Source organism: Primulina eburnea, chromosome 5 (assembly GCF_022965805.1).
Source record: "Primulina eburnea isolate SZY01 chromosome 5, ASM2296580v1, whole genome shotgun sequence".
NCBI classification, from domain to species: domain Eukaryota; kingdom Viridiplantae; phylum Streptophyta; class Magnoliopsida; order Lamiales; family Gesneriaceae; genus Primulina; species Primulina eburnea.
This window is the reverse complement of record NC_133105.1, coordinates 11,428,718-11,439,256: the sequence shown is the minus strand read 5'-3', so window position 1 is coordinate 11,439,256 and position 10,539 is coordinate 11,428,718. Positions and strand designations below refer to the sequence as shown.

Here is a 10,539-nt window from a genome sequence, read left to right as displayed (position 1 = left end):
GATGAAAAGTCGACATATCCGGTAATCATCTCTTCCTCTCTTACTTGTACTAAAAAAGATAAATTATTGAGAGTATTGAGGAAATTTAAAGCTGCTTTAGGATGGTCGATTTATGATATTAGGGGAATTAGCCCCACTATATGCATGCATAAAATTTTGATGGAGGAGTCGTATAGTCCTTATGTGGATCACCAGAGGAGGTTGAACCCAGCAATGAAAGAGGTTGTGAAAAACGAGGTACTGAAATTACTAAATGCTGGTGTGATTTATGCCATTTCTGATAGTAATTGGGTGTCTCCTGTACAAGTTGTACCAAAAAAGCGTGGAATAACTGTGGTGAAAAACGAAAATGACGAACTGATATCTACTCGTACAGTAACTGGCTGGCGAGTTTGTATTGATTATCGAAAGTTAAACAATGCCACACGTAAAGATCATTTTCCACTGCCTTTTATTGATCAAATGCTTGATAGACTTGCTGGCTATTGTCATTATTGTTTTTAGATGGTTATTCATGTTATAACCAAATTGCTATAGCGCCAGAAGATCAGGAGAAGACTACTTTCACGTGTCCCTATGGCACGTTTGCTTTTCGGAGAATGCCGTTTGGGCTATGCAGTGCACCTGCCACTTTCCAGAGGTGCATGATGGCCATTTTCGCAGATATGGTGGAGGAAATTATGGAAGTCTTCATGGACGACTTTCGGTATTTGGTTCGTCGTTTGATCATTGTTTACATAACATATCCCTTGTTTTACAGAGATGCCAGGATAAGAACTTAGTTCTTAATTGGGAGAAGTGTCACTTTATGGTCCAAGAGGGTATTGTTCTTGGGCATAAAGTGTCGTCCAAGGGATTAGAGGTGGACCGAGCTAAAGTCGTTGCAATCGAAAAACTTCCCCCACCAAAGAACATCAAAGGAATAAGGAGCTTTCTCGGACATGCGGGGTTTTATCGTAGATTTATTAAAGATTTTTCTAAGATCACTAAACCCCTATGTAATTTATTTGAAAAAGAATCGACTTTTATATTTGATGATAATTGTTTGCAGGCATTTGAGAAGATCAAAATGGCATTGGTGACCGCACCGATCATGATAGTTCCGGATTGGAAGGAGCCCTTTGAGCTAATGTGTGATGCAAGTGATTATGCAGTGGGCGCTGTCTTAGGCCAAAGAAGGACAAGATGTTTAAGGCGATTTACTACGCAAGCAGTACGATGGATGCTGCTCAGCAGAATTACACTACGACCGAGAAAGAAATGCTTGCAGTAGTATTTGCCTTCGACAAATTCAGGCCTTATTTGATTACCGTTTTCACTGACCATGCAGCCATTCGCTACCTTTTTGCCAAGAAATATGCAAAACCACGCTTGATAAGGTGGATTTTGCTACTACAAGAATTTGACTTTGAGGTCAAGGATAAAAAAAGTAGTGAGAATCAGGTAGCTGATCATTTGTCGAGGCTTGAGTTGGATGAGAAGAAAGAGGAGGGATCTATACAGGAAACTTTTCCAGATGAGCAACTCTTTGAGGTAAACACTGTAATTCCTTGGTTTGCTGATATTGCAAATTTTTTGTCCTGTAGTACCCTTCCTCCAGATCTGAGCTATCATCAGAAGAAGAAGTTTGTCCATGATATCAAGTTTATTATTGGGATGACCCATTTGTGTACAAGAGATGTGCTGACCAAGTGATTAGGAGGTGCGTGGAGGGTCTCGAAGCCCAGCAAATTTTGGAAAAGTGTCATTCTTCACCATATGGTGGACACTTTGGAGCGTCACGAACAGCAGCTAAGGTATTGCAATTTGGTTTCTATTGGCCTAGTTTGTTTAAAGATAGTTATACCTTAGTAAAATCATGTGATAGATGCCAGAGGTTAGGAAACATCTCTAGGCGTCACGAATTACCACTGACAAATGTTTTGGAAGTGGAACTTTTTGACGTTTGGGGTATAGATTTCATGGGACCTTTTCCCCCTTCTTTTGGTAATTCTTACATTCTTCTAGCTGTTGATTATGTGTCGAAATGGGTGGAAGCAATCGCCACCAACACTAATGACTCTCATGTTGTAGTGAAATTTGTGCATAAAAACATCTTCACCAGGTTTGGAACGCCGAGAGCCATCATAAGTGATGAAGGTACGCATTTTTGCAATAGAATTTTCAACTCACTTTTGGCTAAATACAATGTGAAGCACAAGGTGGCACTAGCATACCATCCTCAATCGAATGGACAAGCTGAAGTATCCAACCAGGAAATCAAGCAAATACTGGAAATGACTGTCAACACCAACCGGAGGGATTGGGTTATGAAGCTGGATGATGCGTTATGGGCTTATCGGACCGCATTCAAGACGCCTATTGGGATGTCTCCCTATAGGCTAGTATTTGGGAAAGCATGCCACTTGCCACTCGAACTGGAGCACCGAGCATTTTGGGCAGTTAAAAAGTTGAACTTCGACCTGAAAGCTTCTGGCGATGTCAGAAAACTACAGTTAAGTGAGACGGATGAATTCCGAAATGACGCTTATGAAAATGCCAAAATCTACAAAGAGCAAACAAAGAAGTGGCATGACAAAATCATTGTCCGAAGGGAACTCAAGCCAGGACAACAAGTACTACTGTTCAACTCTCGTCTGAAGTTGTTTCCTGGTAAGCTGAAATCACGTTGGTCAGGCCCATTTGTAGTGGAAACAGTATATCCTCATGGGGCCATCGAGTTGAAGTGCAATGATGGACGAACTTTCAAGGTCAATGGACAGCGAGTTAAGGCATACTATGGAACTGAAGTGAGGAATATTGACAATTTGAGTCTGGGTGAACCCAATTGAGCAAAAGTGGTAGTCGGGCTGATGACGTTAAACCAAGCGCTGTGTGGGAGGCAACCCGCATTTATTTAATTTTGCATTCTTTCTACTTTATTATTTTAACTCAATTTCTTAGTTAATATTTTTAATTTTCTATATTTAAGTATTAATTTGATTCGTTTTATTTTTGCAGGTTATTTAAAAAAAATGTGAAAATACAGATGCATGCGCGCCCCAGCGACAACTCTCGCGCGGCCGCGTGCATATCATCAACGAAGGAAACCCGAGACGAGCGCGCGGCTGCGCCATATTACGCGCGATGGCGCGCACTCAATTATTGGCAGGATCCAGAAGCTCGCGCGCGGCCGCGCCACATCTCGCGCCACTGCGCGAGCTCATTTATTTCCAGAATACAGTGGCGCGCGTGCGGCAGCGCCACATCATGCGCACCCACGCGGCTTAAAACTCCAAGCAACAATAGAAGCGCGCGCGCGCCGCGCCACTTCTCGCGCGACCGCGCGCAGCGTACATATATTTTTTTTTAACAAAACCTTATATCCCCATTTTATACAAACACAAACTCTTATCCCACAAAAAGCAGCCGCCTCCTCCATCACTCTCCTCTCCAAAATCCTCTCCTCCACAAATCCAACACCTTGCCTTGCCACAATTTCTCACCTCGCAACCACAAACACTCCTCCCTCAACATAACTCATCTCTCCCATAACCAGCAGCCGCCGCCGCCGCCGCTCAAGCACGCCGCCGCCGCCATCTCTTGCCGCCGAGTGTCATCTACAGTAAATCTTTTTCACTTGTCTACACTCAAGGGTACCGTTTCTTTCACGTGTTATTGTTTGGGATACTTTTCAGATTTTACGCATTTGTTGGTGGGTTTGTGCTTTATATTATTGATTATTGGAGTGGATACAAATTGAACATTATGCCGCCAAGAAAAAGGTCAAAGGATGGGGCTTCCTTGTCTCGTTCCTACGATGCTAACAAATTTTGGAACGAGGAAGCCTTTTGGGTATATGAGAGCACCATGTCTCGATCTATCATTCCTGAAAGAGGGCTAGATATGAGCCACCTTGATTGTAATATAATTGAGGAAGTTGTGCGACGAAGCTGGGTAGATATAGCACAATCTCCGCCAGACGCCGTCATATCCGTAGTCCGTGAATTTTATGCAAATTTGAGAATCAAGCATGAGGAATACAGAGTTTTGGTGCGAGGGCAACTCGTCTATTTTGATTCGGCCACCATTAATGCAATCTACAATCTGCCGGAGTTTGAAAATGACGGGTACACAGAGTTAATCACTGGGGATGTAAACTACGATCAGATTATCAGGTCCTTGTGCATCGAGGGTGCAGAGTGGCGATTGAATCAGGGCTCCCCGGTTACGCTGAAGAAATCTGATCTATGTCGTGACCCACGCCGCTGGGCATATTTTATTCTCTCACGGATCATGCCCTCCTCCCATCAGACTGAAATTACAAAAGACAAAGTGGCGTTGATTTACGCCATCATGACTGGGAGAACCGTCGATCTTGGGAAGCTCATTCACAGCTATATCATGCGTGCTGACACGGGACTCATGACCGTCAGCCTCCCTTGTGTGGGGGCCCGTGCTCCTGATTAATATTTAATTACCAAACAGCAGGATTTATTAATGTAAACAGCGAAAGCGATTAAAAATTTTCCATTTTGGGCCTACAGAAATTTCGGCATGACCTATTCGTAAATAGGACATCCCAAAATTATCAAAACATCACAAACAACATTTATATACTCGAAATAAAGTCACAACATCAATCCACAAACCTATAGCCGCACTGGCCAGGACTAAACACATGCAGAGCCGGCAAGGCTCGATCACACAACTATCAATTCAAAACATCGTAAAACAACAGTACAGCTACACGAGGCATCTCCCCGGTAAATGTATGACTCCATATAATATACATATATATCTGGGAACTCTCAACCCTGACTCGATGACTGGGCACCTCTACCTGACGCTCCACCAGACGCGTCAAATCCTCCTGGATAGCCTGCTATGGCATCAAAAACAACCACAGCATAAAAAGAAACGAGGGGTCAGGCCCCAGTACGACGAACCAGTAAAATTATGACAATTATAACTGACGTGAAATAAAATCAAGTAACATGTCATAATATGCAATGCAATGCGTGTCGGTAACAATGAAATAACGGATACCAAAACGGAGTCCAATAAAACGCATCAGCAACAGAAACAGTGGCCACCCGTGCCAGGACTGCAGCAACGTAATAGCATGCCGCCGCTCATCCATGCACGTAGCATCGAGGGTCCGGTAGCGACCCGGTCAGTCCTCGAGCAGTCATCAGGAGAGTGCTAATCCTATCACTCGTTCCATCGATAAGATGTCATGAGTGATCTATCCTATCACGCGCTCCATAGATGACGCAACAGCTCAACAGATCAATAATAATAGCAATCAACGGAGTCAAGGCTCGAAATGCTATGCCATAACATAAATGCATGAATGCAATCACGTTATTCACAGAAGCATATAAAGCACGCCACAACTCATTACAAAGTACTTAACGTCATTCCACATCATTATAGACGTCATAAGGAAACGGTTCATGCGTACCTCAAGCGATGTTTAATTTACCACAAAATATCTTAATTATTTCCTGAAAACTCCAATCCTGTGGCAAATAATACATTTCATATCAAGTCCAATTTATTTTTCCAATATTCACTAATTTAGCCTAAAATTCCAAAAATTCATAATTTAGGCTTTAATATTTCTAAAATTAATATACGACAATTCTAGAGCATCTAAACACCTAATTATTGAACACTAAAATTCAATAACCCAAGTTTAATATGCTGAATTTTCGAAATTTAATCCCAACAAATTTCGAAAATTTGATAGTTACCTCTACCCATCTCCGATATAGCACCTACAATCAATAATATAACAATTAGTAATATTGGTACCAAAGTTAATCCAAAAATGGAACAACCCATAAACAATTTATGAAATCATAAGTTATACCGCAATATGTATACCAAAACGAAGCTTATGACCCAGAGAACAAAAGCCCTCAATCGATTTCCGACCTCCGGCGAAGTACGGCGTCGATTCAGCGGAGAAAGGGGCGGCGGATTTTTGAAAAGTGTCGAGAAACACTTCAATATGGGTATCACAACGTAGCTCTCGTTGAGAGCTTTCCAATCATGTATTTACTTGAATTTTTCCGGCAACTGGAGACGGAGATATGATCGATCGAAGCGAACGAGAATTGTAAAAAATGAAGAACAGAAGCTACGGGCGAGGAGAGAGAAATCGGTGCTGAGGGTGATTATCTTTTCTTTTTTTTTTTTTAATTATATTAGTATTTAACTTCATGGGCTGGGCCTTAAAACGTTTGGGCTCTTACACCTTGTGCACATACTATCACCGCCTTATGTCTTCATGCCGGTGTGCAATGGGGCGCTGATGAACAGCTTTTGAAAGCCAAGGGCCCAATCACAGTATTTGAGGTAGACCGTTCACGCTTTGGATACGAAATTGAACGACTAGAGGACATGGCAGAGTACAACCAGAGGGCAAGAGCACGCAATCCGCCACCACCACCGTCGGTCCCTCGATCAAGTTTGGGAGATCGCATGTTCCGACTGGAGTAGGATATGCGGGTCGAACGCCAAGAGCAAGCTGAACACCGACACACTACTGGTGTCTTCATGTCTTTCATGATGGACTTCACATCAGTGCTTGCCCAGTATTTCCCACCCACTGGACCCGCGGATGTTCCCTATCCACCAAATCCAGTCTGGCCACCACAGTACCCACCACCAGTTCTATCACCACCGCAGCCCATGGATGATGATGATGAAGAGGCTTCGAACGATGACTCGAGCCCCGAGTTCTGACACTTGGGAGCGAGTTATGTGTTGTCATGTTCTTCATATCTATACATTGAGGATAATGCATACTTTAAGTTTGGGGGGGTGCAATTGCTTTGATTGCTTTGTTAGTTTTTTTTTATTTATTGCGTAGTATTAGTTAATTTGAATTTTTTTATTGCATGTTAGAACTTGTTAGGTAGAGTCATGGATAAGTAAAATGTGTGGCCGATGATGAAAATTGAATTATGGTCGTGAAGTTTATATGTGTTCATGATAACCTCGGAGTCACAATTATTTTGCACGGTCGTGTTGTTGATACTATCGTTGCTTAGAGACAAGTTGCATGCCTATGATGCTAAATAGATGAGGGAGATCCGATTCTTGGTAAACCTTGCATGACATTGATTGACACTTTTGCAGACTTAGAAATGATCTAGGCAGTCTTTCACAACATCCTTGGGCCTGTGTTATTTGTTTACTGTCAATTGTAGCCCGTTGAGCTTCAAAGTTAATTGAGATGCGTACTTTTTCTTCGTGCACCTATTTCATATATCATTTTGATTGCAAATTGCATGTGACTGGTTTGTATGAGATGATTAATGGATTGACGGTAATCTAGAACTTGTTTGAACACTTTTCGAGGCGAAATACGGATAATATGCGACATAGGAATGATTTAGGCGATCTTTGGAGCCGTTTTGATCCTTCGAGCCTACCAACTGAACATGAAGTATCCCTAGTGTCCCATTTTGAGCCTATTAAAAAAAATCAAGTGGCGTATGTCAATGACATACAATTAGCCCCCACTTGTATATATTCTATATCCCACAACAACTACCAAATGAAGCTTATACACTTAATTTCCTACCTGATTTTGAGAGAAATAAATTCAGTGGTGTTGTAATGATTCAAATGCTCCTTGAAAAGAAAAAGAAAAATTTAAAGCATGCAAAAAGGAGTTGGCAAAGAAAAGAAGAAGAAAAACAATGAAAAGAATGAATCAAAAGTGGTTAGCAAGAAAGAAAATACGGGAAATGAAGGATATGAATGAAAGAAAACAATAAAGTGGGTGGTGGTTGAAAAGAAAATGAAAATGAGTGAAATTGATGAAGTTCAAATATTTCTCTCAAATTTTGATTTCCATACCTTTATTGTAGCCGTGAGCCGTGGCCTAACGTTACAAGCCTACAAGACCTATTAACCTTGTCACATTTGTCCAATATATTAGTGGAGAAAAGTTGTTCAAGTCAAGCCTATTGATACCTGAAAAACATAGTCATCAAGTATAAACTTTAATCACTTGCTTGCAAGCATCTCGTTGTGTGATTTCATCTTTGGTATAATTTCGTTGAATATTCATTGATCCAATTAATCACCAATAAAGTCATATGTGATCTATGAATGTGAATTTGTATTTTGATGAAGTGTGAGTTAAACTAAACTGAGGATTTCTCGATTCTGTAAGGCGAATGGGCATTATTACTCTATCTGAGCATTCGATTGGGTAAATAAACATTGACATATCACACACGCACGTGACTCTTGGGAAATCATGAATTACATTAAAATAGATAAGTCTGAGGCCAATATCACTTTTTGCGAATCCATGACTGCTAAGAGTTTCATTATTTGTAATTGACTTCCGGCTTTTATTCTATTTTGCTCGGGACTAGCAAAAGTTCAAGTTTGGGGGGTTTGATAAGTGCAAGATTTTCACTTAAATTATATTAGAATCCATTTTGAATTATGCTTGTTTCGAACAGAATTATGCGTTTTTTGGTTTGTTTCTGTTGTCATTACAGGAATGGGGAAAATAGCGAAGACGAAGCCAAGTGGACCAAGAAGTGCACGACCATGAGCACGCCACCAGACAGATGTGTGCGCGCGGCCGCGCCACTTCACGCGCAGGCGCGCGCGCACCCATACAAAAACATGACCAGAGAGGCGCGCGCCATCGCGCGACATCTCGCGCACCAGCGCGCACACAGCTGAAGCAAATGAGCAGAAGCTCGTGCGCCACCGCGCGAGATCACGCGCAGCCGCGCGCGCAGATGCACGTTCAGACACAGCAACTCGCGCGCCACCGCGCGCGCGCCGCGTCCAGAAAAAGTATAAAAGCGCGATCGCTAGGTCAAAAAAGTAGTTAGCCGCCGTGAGGAGAAATCACACGAAAATACACCATCTTGGGAAGGAAAAGAAGCGAGAGACGGAGCGCATTCACAGGACGAAGATTCAGAGTGTGAAGAACAGCCACAACTACGAAGAACGACGGATCTGGGGACAGAGACGACGCTTCGGATTTGTTATCTTTTCCTTTGTTTCTTTATTTTATTATGTGGCGATGTCTAGAATCACAAACATGTCTTGTTTTCTCTCGGATTTCGTGATGAACTAAATTTCCATTCTAGAGGTTGACGTAGCTTTGTCTATACGATGATTTGACGTGGATATTTTTATGATTGGATTCCGTTTTATTTAATTGTGTTCTCTGCTCTTATTTCATTGCAATTTACTGGCCATAAATTGTATGTTGTGATTAATTCTGCAACTCGGGAGAGGGACTAGGATTATAGATCACTAGAGGCACATCGTGGGATAGTTATATCGTTCGTAAGGCGTATAACTTTTGCGAGGCTTAGGTAAGACCATGGATTGCATCTATCAATTAAACTTAGATTTGTATTAGGAATAATTGAATCGAAGTTTGAATGATACAGTTATTCGTCACTTGGGAAAGGGGGAATAAAATACGTAAGTGTTCTTGGCCATTAAATAATAGGAATTCAAGAATTTAAATGCTACCAGGAAGAATAATCGTAGAAACTTAGTGAAATCATTCCTCTAGATATTTTCTATCACTGATATTTCTCCGGTCGGTAATTTGATTTATTGCTTAGTCGTTTTTTTTATTGTTTCAAACAAACCAACCTGTTATTTGATTTTTCTAAATAAAGTTGAGACTATTTTAATTACTAGCACTGATATACATTTTCCTCGTGGGATCGATATCTGTACTCTAACCAGTACTAAAACTTGACACCGTACACTTGTTGTCACGCCCCGAAACTCAGGATTGACACCGGCGTCACTTATCAATCACAAAATCGAAAAACGACCAGCCTCGTAGCACAGTATAAACCGAAACCAGTTTATTTCATAAATTCGCAAAAACAACCATTGTCTTTACAACTGAATAATTTGAATAAATTGCGGAAGCGTTTAAAATTAAAATAAACCTACTAAAATTCTTAAATCTTTGCAGCATAATTCTCGATATTAAAATAATTTCACCAGCCCCAAAATTTATCCGACTCTTCTTGCTCAACCTGCTCCTCTGATTTATCTTCGGATTTATCTGGGAAGGTTGTAAGGGGTGAGTATTTTGGGAAATACTCAGCAAGTGGGGGCCGTTCGAGTACACAACAAAATGCATAGAAAATTCGAAACACATACACACACACACCATGCATACTTTGACTCATACCACATTCATATCCTTGACCTGACACTGAGATTCCTCTACTTTCAATGGTTTACTGATGTCAGTCCCTAATTTTTATTCCTCTAAGGGGGCGAGGCCGAATCGGTTATATCCCCACCGTATGAGGGTCATATCATAGTTGGGATTCCCTCCCATATCAAGTTGAATCCTCACAGTGTCCACATAAAACCCATGCAGAAATCATAACCAGAAGGGGTAGAAGAATACTCGACCGAAATTTCAAAAACCTAAAAATTCATGCACCGAAAAATACACAATTTAAAACAAGCCCACTTACCTTAATTCTTGATGAGAAAAACGTGAAAACTCCGGTGGCTGGACTGCGG

The 10,539-nt window shown here is 41.4% G+C and overlaps 1 long non-coding RNA gene across 1 annotated transcript; it reads right to left on the bottom strand.

Moving 5' to 3' along the window:
- Positions 1 to 4,567: 4,567 nt before the first annotated feature.
- Positions 4,568 to 5,702, bottom strand: LOC140831753 (uncharacterized). Its single transcript, XR_012117925.1, has 2 exons — positions 5,447 to 5,702; positions 4,568 to 4,861 (listed from the first exon to the last, which is right to left on the bottom strand). It is a non-coding gene; the product is annotated as an uncharacterized lncRNA (long non-coding RNA).
- Positions 5,703 to 10,539: the final 4,837 nt, after the last annotated feature.